Raw genomic sequence first — 9530 nt, 5'->3', positions numbered from 1 at the left:
TTTTACCTAGTTCATTTTATTTCATCTCCATAATTCCATGAAAGAGGTACTATTCCCATTTTACAGATGACATAACTGAGGCTCAGACATATTTCCCAATGTAGACTTGAATACAAATCACAGAATTGGGACTTCAACACAGGTTGCCTCCCTCCTTTCATGGCAGGACAGGAGGATGCAGTGTATGTAAACTGCTAGGCTCAGTCTCTGTCCAGTGAATGGTGTTTCTGTTATTACGCATCTCATTTTATTACCAGTTGCAGGAAGTGCACTGCCCTGGGATTCAGCCCCAAATTCCATTAGATTACCCAAGAAAGAGTTGTTTAATCAAGGGCATCCATGAGGCCCATTAATACCCTGAGAAGAGCACAGAACAGGCAAAGGACAAAAAAGGACATTTTACAGATAAAAGAAAAATAATGGCCATTAAACCTATAAAAATATGCTCAATATGATAAGGAAAACTAAAATGAGATAGGTTTACCTATCAGATTAGCAAAGATTAAAGACTGTTATAACATATGAGAACACTGCTTACAGGACTGTAAATTGGTGGATCCCCCTCCCCAAGGTGAGCAGCTTGGCAATGTCTATCAAATACCATGCGGATACACCCTTTAATGCCACAGTTTTCCATCTCTGAATTAATTCTACTCACCTATTCCTGTTGTGTGCATACACAAGGACATTGAGGGCATGGGGTTTTTTTTTCAATAGTCAGAGATCAGAGATGAGAAACATCTACTCATCAGTAAAGAGTCAGTTAAAGGAAGAATGGTACATGCATGCGACGGCATACCCAGCAACTAGTAACAAATTAATTTATTTAACAAATGTTTAAGTCCTACTCACTATTTACTAGGTACTAAGAGCTTTAAAAATATCATTGTATGTCATCCTCATCACAACCCTATGAAAAGAACACTATTCTAATCCACAGATGAGAAAGCAGAAGTATAAAAAGGTTAGCTCCTTTCCCAGGTTTATACAACCAGGACTTGGCAGAGGCAGCCTTTGAACCCAGGCATCCCAGCCCAGGGTCATGCTCACACATGCGACACTGTGCTGCAGGCGCTCAGGACTGCTCCAGTCTCAAACATTTCCATCCCGACATAAGAAAGAGTGAAAATAATGAAGGAGGCAATCACATCAACAGGTTAGACAGCAACAGAAAACGTAATGAAGAAAGAACGGATTCAATGTGAAACGTGAAATTAAAAAGTCACAAATTGTAGAAGCTATAAAACAGGAATGCCTAATAAATAAATCGAAGAGCTGGTGCGTTGAAAAGGATACAAAGAAAATATAAACCACTAGATACTATAACCAAGAAAAAAAAAATGAAGAGAGCATAAAATTTGAGACCTGACACAGACTGGCACTATCCCCTCTCCTTCCTGGCATGAGCGCAGCTGTGACGCCTAAGGCAGAGACAACCTTGAGAGAAAGCAAAGTACTAACTAGTGTTCCCACAGCAGACACTGAAACAGAACAGACAGTCTAAATAAATATACTCAATGATGTAAATCCACACAGAAACCGCAGGAGTACCTATTATTATTCCCATTTTACAGATAGGAATACTGAGGCTGAGACAGGTTAAGTAGTTGGGAGCCCTTAGCAATTATGCTATAACCTATTCAGATTACATGAGGTCTGAAGCTATATGATAGTGAACGTTCACTAGAACAGTTTCTCAACCTCGGCACTATGATATTTTGAACTGTTCTCATCAAAACATAAATAAATAGGACCCGGCACTGTGCCTCATGCCTGTAATCCCAGCACTTTGGGAGGCTGAGGTGGGGGGATCACTTGAGGCCAGGATTTCAAGACCAGCTTGGCCAACATGCTGAAACCCTGTCTCTACTATAAATACAAAAATTAGCCAGGCATGGTGGCAGGCTCCTGTAATCCCAGATACTGAGGCAGGAAAATAGCTGGAACCCAAGAAGCGAAGGTTGCAGTGAGCCAAGATCGCACCACTGCACTCCAGCCTGGGTGACAGAGCAAGACTCCATCTCGGTAAATAAATAAGTAAGTCAATTTAAAAAGTATGATATGTTTACAATAGAATATGTTGCCTGAACTAGTATATTCCTATCAGGAAAGAAATGCCTATTTTGACAAGACATGAAGGAGAATTAAATTCTCAATGTTCAATTTTATATGTCTCATAATCAGAAAAAAATTCTATAGACTAGTTACAAATCATATTTCTTCTTTTCTGCCCATATACTCAGGTACTAGGATTAATACAATCTCTGCTCCTTCAGTTTTGTCCCATGACTGAGTGAATCAGACAGTGGGTAGCGGGAATATTCTTGGAAGACATTCCTACACCAAGATATCTAATAATGCAACCACATAACATACTCCATTGCCAACTCTATTTTCCTTTAGTCAGACCATAAAAATGGCTATGGCCACTCTGAACCCAATCAATACAGAAAGCTGTGACAGAGGGGAATCTGGAATGGAAAGATATGGATGTCCTAATTGATTACAGCTAAGATATCTTACTGAAAGATTTGTCATAAAAATTATGACTAAGTCCATGTACTATGCAGAAGCCTGTGCAAAGGAGTCTCTGAAGTTTGAGCTTTATCAGTTTCACAGTAAATCAAGCTTTTGCTACTGTTTCTATTTAAGAAATGATGGTAGCCTAATTTAAGGTCTTGAGTGTGAAAACAAAACTCACTTCTAAATCTTACCTGTCAACATATACATCCATTCCATTGCAGACAAATCAAAGAGGTGAGGGGAAAATCAAACTATTTTTTAGAAAACATGTAAGTGATGCATCTTGCTCAATAAATGGAGAGATTTTCTAGACTTAAAAGCAATAAACAATATTACAAATTTTCTGTATTATTTAAATCTTTTGTCCATTTAAAAAATTACAAGCAATTTAAAAGAAATACAAGATGGGAGATATAGCTGCAACAATATAACGAAGAGAGGCATTAAATATAAATACATATAAATGAATAGGAAAAACAGTAAGACTACGGCAGACACCAAGGACAAATAAATGCAAAAAAAAGTGTTCTGTTCAACTAGTTTGCTCCCTAAAACTAGAGCTGACCCACACCAGAGAATCCTCAGTGCAAACTTGGCAGAATAACAAACAATAGTTGTATACTCTTCCAACACTCCTGGTAGAACAGCTAAAGCAAGATTATACACACACACACACAAACACACACACACACACACACACACACACGTGACACAAGCATCAGAAACGCAAGAAAGCTCAGGGTAGAGCAGGAACATTAAAAAAATTGATGACAACACATCTATCACCTTGAACACAGGCAAAAACATCTCACCATTGGGAAATATGAAGCGTGTGGGGCAACGAATGTATCCAAAGCCACAAAAAAAAACCCAACCCAAATACTCTGCTGAATAGACTGACCAACTTCCTTCATTAATAGCCTAACAGAAGAATAATGATGCACATTTCCAAGAAAAAAAACTATTCATCTCAGCTTCTTTTACACATGATGTCCTAAATTCAATAAAACAAAAGCAAAAAAGAAACTCAATCTAGCATTAACAGATAAATTAACCAACTCAGAGATGACCCAGAAGTTGAAACTGTCCAATATTAATTTTAAAATAACTATAATTAATATGTTAAAAGTTGTGGTGAAAAAGTTGGACAACATGCATAACAGATGAAGAATTTAAGCATAGAAGGAAAAATGATAAGAATAGGTCAAATGGAAATGGTAGAAAAAAAGCATGATATCAAGCATAAATAATTGTATTAATTAGTTGATTCGTATTTTTGGCATGGCTGAAGGAGAATCAGTAAAACTGAAGATAGGACAGTAGAAATTACCGATACTGAAACACAGAGGAAACGGAGAGAAAGGGGAACAAAGAACAGAGGATCTATTAACTGTGAGACAATATAACATGGTCTAACATATGTATAATTGGAGTCCCAAAAAGAGAATACATAGGAAAGGAGACAAAGCATAAAAAGAATGAGAAATTTTTAAAAGCAATTTAAGATGTCCAATTACATGTCTAAGGAGAACAAAGAACCATAAGCAGGAAAAAAATAGCACGTGCATGTGCACAAATACACACACCCCTAGACACATCATAGCAAACTTCTAAAAACCAAAGAAAAAATCCAGACTGCAGACAGAAAAAGATACATAATATACAAAGGAACAAAAATAAGGATCATGGCGGATATCTCATCAAAAGCCATGTAACACAGAAGATAATGGAATGATATTTAAAATAATGCAGCAAAAGAGAACTGTAAAATGTCACAATTGTCAAAAACCTCTTTTTAATTTGAAGGCCAAATAAAAAATTTTTCAGACAAAAAGAAAAGTTAAGAAAATTTACTTTCGGCAGATATACTATAAGAAATGTTTAAGGAAATTCTTCAGCCAGAAGGAATATAATAATAGACAAAAGGAAGACCTCCAGAAATGGTAAAAATCAAGGTACATATTAAAAGTTTTTATATTTTAAGTGCTGTAAGAGATAATTGACTGTTTAAAGAAAAAATATACATAATGTATTGTGGGATCTATAACATACGTAAGAATAATATGTATGAGAGTAATAGCACAAAGAATGAAGTGGAAGAATTGAAAGCATACAGATGTAAGGTTCTAATACTATGGTTCAAATTGTATAATAACATTGGAAGGTGCAGAGTGATAAATCAAGAGTATATATTGTAAACAATAGAAAAATGACTCAAAAATTTTGAGCTAATAGAGGAAATAAGATTTAAATCATTAAAAAAATCTAAAAGTAGAACAAAATAGAGAAAAAGAAAACAAAAAATAAGTGAGACAACAGAAAACAACTAGAAGGAAGGTAGATGATATTCCAACCCTCTCAATAATTACATTAAATGGTCTAAATTCACCAGACAACAAGACAGAGATATTAAATTGGATTTTCTAAAAAGCAATACTTAACTGCATGCTGTTTATAATAAATCCATGTTAAACATAAAGACATAAATAAGTTAAAAGGAATATAAATAGCGTATACCATTCAAACACTAATCAAAACTGAGATGAAATGGCTCTATTAATAATAGACACTTAGGCGGCAGATTGAGGAATTTTGCTGGTGATAAAGAGACACATCACAAAATGATGAAGCGGTCACTTCACCAAGAAGACATAATGGTCTTCAACGTGAATAACAACAAAGTTTCAAAATACATTAAGCAAAATCTAATAGAACCGAAAGAAGAAATATACACAATTTAAGCTGGAGAATTCACAACTCTTCTCTGAGTAATTAATAGAACAAGCAGAAAGAAAACCAAGTCGAAAGTAGTAAGGCAATGGAAGACCTGAACAACGCTGTCAAGAGACTTGACACACAAACAACGGGACAATATACATTCTTTTCAGGTGCACAGTCACCGGTGTAGGCCTTATTTGGATCATTTTTAAATACTTCACAAATTTAAAAGAACTGAAATCCCACAGGGGATGTTCTCTGACCATAACAGAATTGAGCTTCAAATTGATAACCACAGCATGTTTGCCAGGGCCTGGGGACGAGGAAGGGTTTGACAAAAAGCCCAAAGGAATGTTGGGGGCTAATAAAGTTATTTCATGTCTTTTTTTTTTTTTTTTGACAGAGTCTTGCTCTGTTGCCCAGGCTGGAATGCAGCGGCGTGATCTCTGTTCACTGCAACCTCTGCCTCTTGGGCTCAAACAATTCTCCTGCCTTATCCTCCTGAGTAACTAGGATTACAGGTGCATGCCACCACATCCAGCTAATTTTTGTGGTTTTGGTAGAGATGGGGTTTCACCATGCTGGCTAGGCTGGTCTTGAATGCCTGACCTCAAATGATCTACCTGCCTTGGCTTCCCAAAGTGCTGGGATTACAGCCATGAGCCACTGCACTCAGACTATTCCATGTCTCAATTATGACCATGATTATATGACTTGATGCATCTGTCAAAATTCATAGAACTATACACTAAATGGATAATGCCATTGCATATAAATTATACATAAATACACCTAACTAAATAAATTAAAAAGAATAAGCTCTTGAAATATTAAACAAAATGGGATATTATATTTTATATTAAAAAGTTAAAAAAAAATAGAAAAACTAAAGAAAACTTCCAAATATTGAAATGCAGCATGTTGGGTACCAGTATTTTCTTTGTGATCTTTAGCATTATTCTGCACATTCAGAAGTTTTTCAAAGCTAACACAAAGAACATCCTCTGTGTAGAAGCTAGATTATTTGAAATCAGGACTGTCCCTTTTGTGGCATATGGTTGTCATTTCCCGAGGCAATATTTAAGCAAACAGGTGTCTAGGATAATTAGTTACAGTCTATGCCAGAAGACCTCCAGAAATCCTGCTTGGCAGGCCATTTGCCATATGACAATCCTTTCATTTGGAAAAAATGGTCAAGATAAACAGTCGCTGGGAAACGCGTACCAATGTTCCGGGCCTTCCCGTTGTCAGTGGGTAGTGACTGTGCCACAGTGAAGGAAGAACACCAAAGCTGAGCTTTCCTGAAAAAACCTCTGCACTGTATATTCCAAGAACCGAGCAAGCTGCTCACTTCTAATATTTCTATGAAGAAAAAAGAGACGAGCAAGCTCTTCAAACCCCAGTTTTAAAAAGGTGATACTTTCATGATTTGAGAGTCAATATTCTTTATGTTAAGTCATAGGCAAAACTGTAGAGATGGTTTAAAAACAAAATCCGTGGATGCCAGGAGTTTAGGGGAGCAGAAGACAGTCAAGTGAAGCAAAGGGGAATTGTTTAGGGCAATGACACTATTCCGTGTATTGCTAAAATGATGAATACATGACAATAAGCATGGTGAAAACCCGTAGAACTTTATAGCACAATGAATGAATCCCAGTGTATGCAAATTTAGGAAAAAAAGATTAAGAAGTTGGAGAATACCTGGATAGAATGCATAACAAAACAATCCCACTATTAAAAATGCATGAATAGGCCGGGCGCGGTGGCTCAGGCCTGTAATCCCAGCACGTTGGGAGGCCGAGGAGGGTGGATCACGAGGTCAAGAGATCGAGACCATCCTAGTCAACATGGTGAAACCCCGTCTCTACTAATAATACAAAAATTAGTGTGGGCATGGTGGAACCCCCTCTCTACTAATAATACAAAAATTAGTGTGGGCATGGTGGAACCCCCTCTCTACTAATAATACAAAAATTAGCTGGGCATGGTGGCGCGTGCCTGTAGTCCCAGCTACTGGGGAGGCTGAAGCAGGAGAATTGCTTGAACCCAGGAGGCGGAGGTTGCGGCGAGCCGAGATCGTGCCATTGCACTCCAGCCTGGGTAACAACAGTGAAACTCTGTCTCAAAAAAAAAAAAAAAAGTATGAGTAAGCCTCACTGAAAGGAGCAGAGGAGAAAGGTGCTGACCTAAATAACTTTGTAAATGAGCAGTTCATTTAAGACTAAAGACAAAAGGAACTGTACATCAGCTTTGTACCATACTGGATCACATTTCTTCTATGGCAGTATAGATGAATAATGCTTATTCTACTATATGTGTATACCAGAATTAAACAAGTGAGTAAGCAGAGGACGGGTTCTGGGAGCCAGATTTCTTACTATTGGAGTGGGGATTTACAGATCAGCAAAGGGAAGAGGTTACAATGAGCCACGTGGTAATCGATTAGAATTAGAGACATCAGTAAGAACTCGTGCTTAACTTAATATAGAAACAGATGGCTACATATATAAATATCTACAAATATAGATATTCATATACATATCCACATATACATATCCACAAATACATATATATATGTATATATTTCATTGCTCTATTGACTGAGAGACCCTGTAAGAATGACATCCCAACAGCAACAAGCACATCTAATGCCCAGGTCTTTATTTCTAATACCATTCTCCAGAAAAGTAGCCAGAACTCCTTGAAGAAATGGTTGATTCTTGGACTGGGGCAGGAAATATACACAATGGGACTAAACATCTTGTAGTGTCAGAAAGTTAGGAAGTATTCAAAAACAAAAAAGCCTATGGAAGGGGAGGTATGACAAAGGACACAGGAGCCTACTGATAGAGGTCCCAGGTGCCAAAGCGGGAACACTATGAGCAACAAATAAACTTGGACTGTAATTCAGAGTATAAAACAAGTGTGAGTCCACACTGATATAAATAAGTGATTAACTAACTAAATAAATGTGTTGAACAGCCAACTCTCCCATGCAGAAGAACTCCAAAGAATTTATGTAAGTGCCCCACCCTCAAGAAAGTGAAGGATAACTCTCCACTTTCTGAAGTGTAGGCTGTGGATAGGAATGCCTTTCCAAAGGGCAGAGGAAGAAAAGAGAGGGAAAAAAAATAGTAATTTCACAGCAGAGGAGCTTGACAAACACTACCTCAACCAGGTGATCAGAGTCTACACCGACAGTGACTAATAAGGTTGATGGTGTGTGCCCTTGATGTGATGTGATGAAAATCGCCATTTACCTCTGTGGTCCTCCTCTCAAAAGGCCACAACTCAAGCCCAATTGTGAGAAAAACATCAGACAAATCTTAATGAAGGAACACTCTGTAAAATATCTAACCAGCACTCTTCAAAACGCTCAAGGTCATCAAAAACAAGGGAAATCAGAAAAACTGTCAGAGCCAGGAGAAGCCTAAGGAGACATGAGACGTAAATTGATATCCAAGTAATGTGATATCTTAGATGGGGATTCCAGGGATAGAAAACGGGTGTTAGGTAAAAACTAAGGATATCTGAATAAAGCACGGACTTTTAAAAAATGTGTTTGAGTGAGGAGGATGTTTACTCCATCCCAAAGAAAGAGCCCTGGAAGGACCATGGGAAGCCCTATGCTCCAAGGCATGTGGAGGAGGCAGCATCCTCTAAGGCATGTGGCACGAGCCCTGCAGTCCATGCTGCAGGTGAGCACGAATGAACACAAGATACTGAGGAGGAGAAATTTGAGGGTCTGTCAAGGGACTCAGGAACCATCCAAGGAGCACACAGGGAAAGAGACCGTCAGGGGCACAGAGAACCCAGCTACTTAGATCATGAAGGTATGCAACAAATACAATTTCAACACCATTTTGGAAAATCTCCACCCTTTCTTGATTGAAATTTCCAGAATTGTTGAAAACTAACCTTTCTATGTAATAAAGTGTTTTTCCCTGGTAATCTGAGGCATGCTTTTCCCTTTTGTTTCTAGAACTTGCATGTCATCAATAAACAGCTTCAATTAAAATAAGGGAAAAAAAGAAATCACAGGTCTCTCTCATCCTGGAAGTAAACCAGATGATGCCTCAGAGACTGACCCTGGTAAACAAAGCTCTCTTAGTCCTTCTCTCCACAAAATGGGGTCTTTGTAGTGTGAATTTTGAGACAAATAAAACTCTGCTCACTGGCTGAGGCCTGAGAAACTAGTACAGGCAATACCTGAATCTCAAAGTAATATATTGAAAAAAAATAGATGTTGGTTCAAAAAATAGATCTTTGTTCATAAATATCCTTTGATG

Source organism: Callithrix jacchus, chromosome 6, assembly GCF_049354715.1.
Source record: "Callithrix jacchus isolate 240 chromosome 6, calJac240_pri, whole genome shotgun sequence".
In the NCBI taxonomy this organism is placed as follows: domain Eukaryota; kingdom Metazoa; phylum Chordata; class Mammalia; order Primates; family Cebidae; genus Callithrix; species Callithrix jacchus.
The sequence above is the reverse complement of the archived record's forward strand: the minus strand, read 5'-3'. Positions refer to the sequence as shown.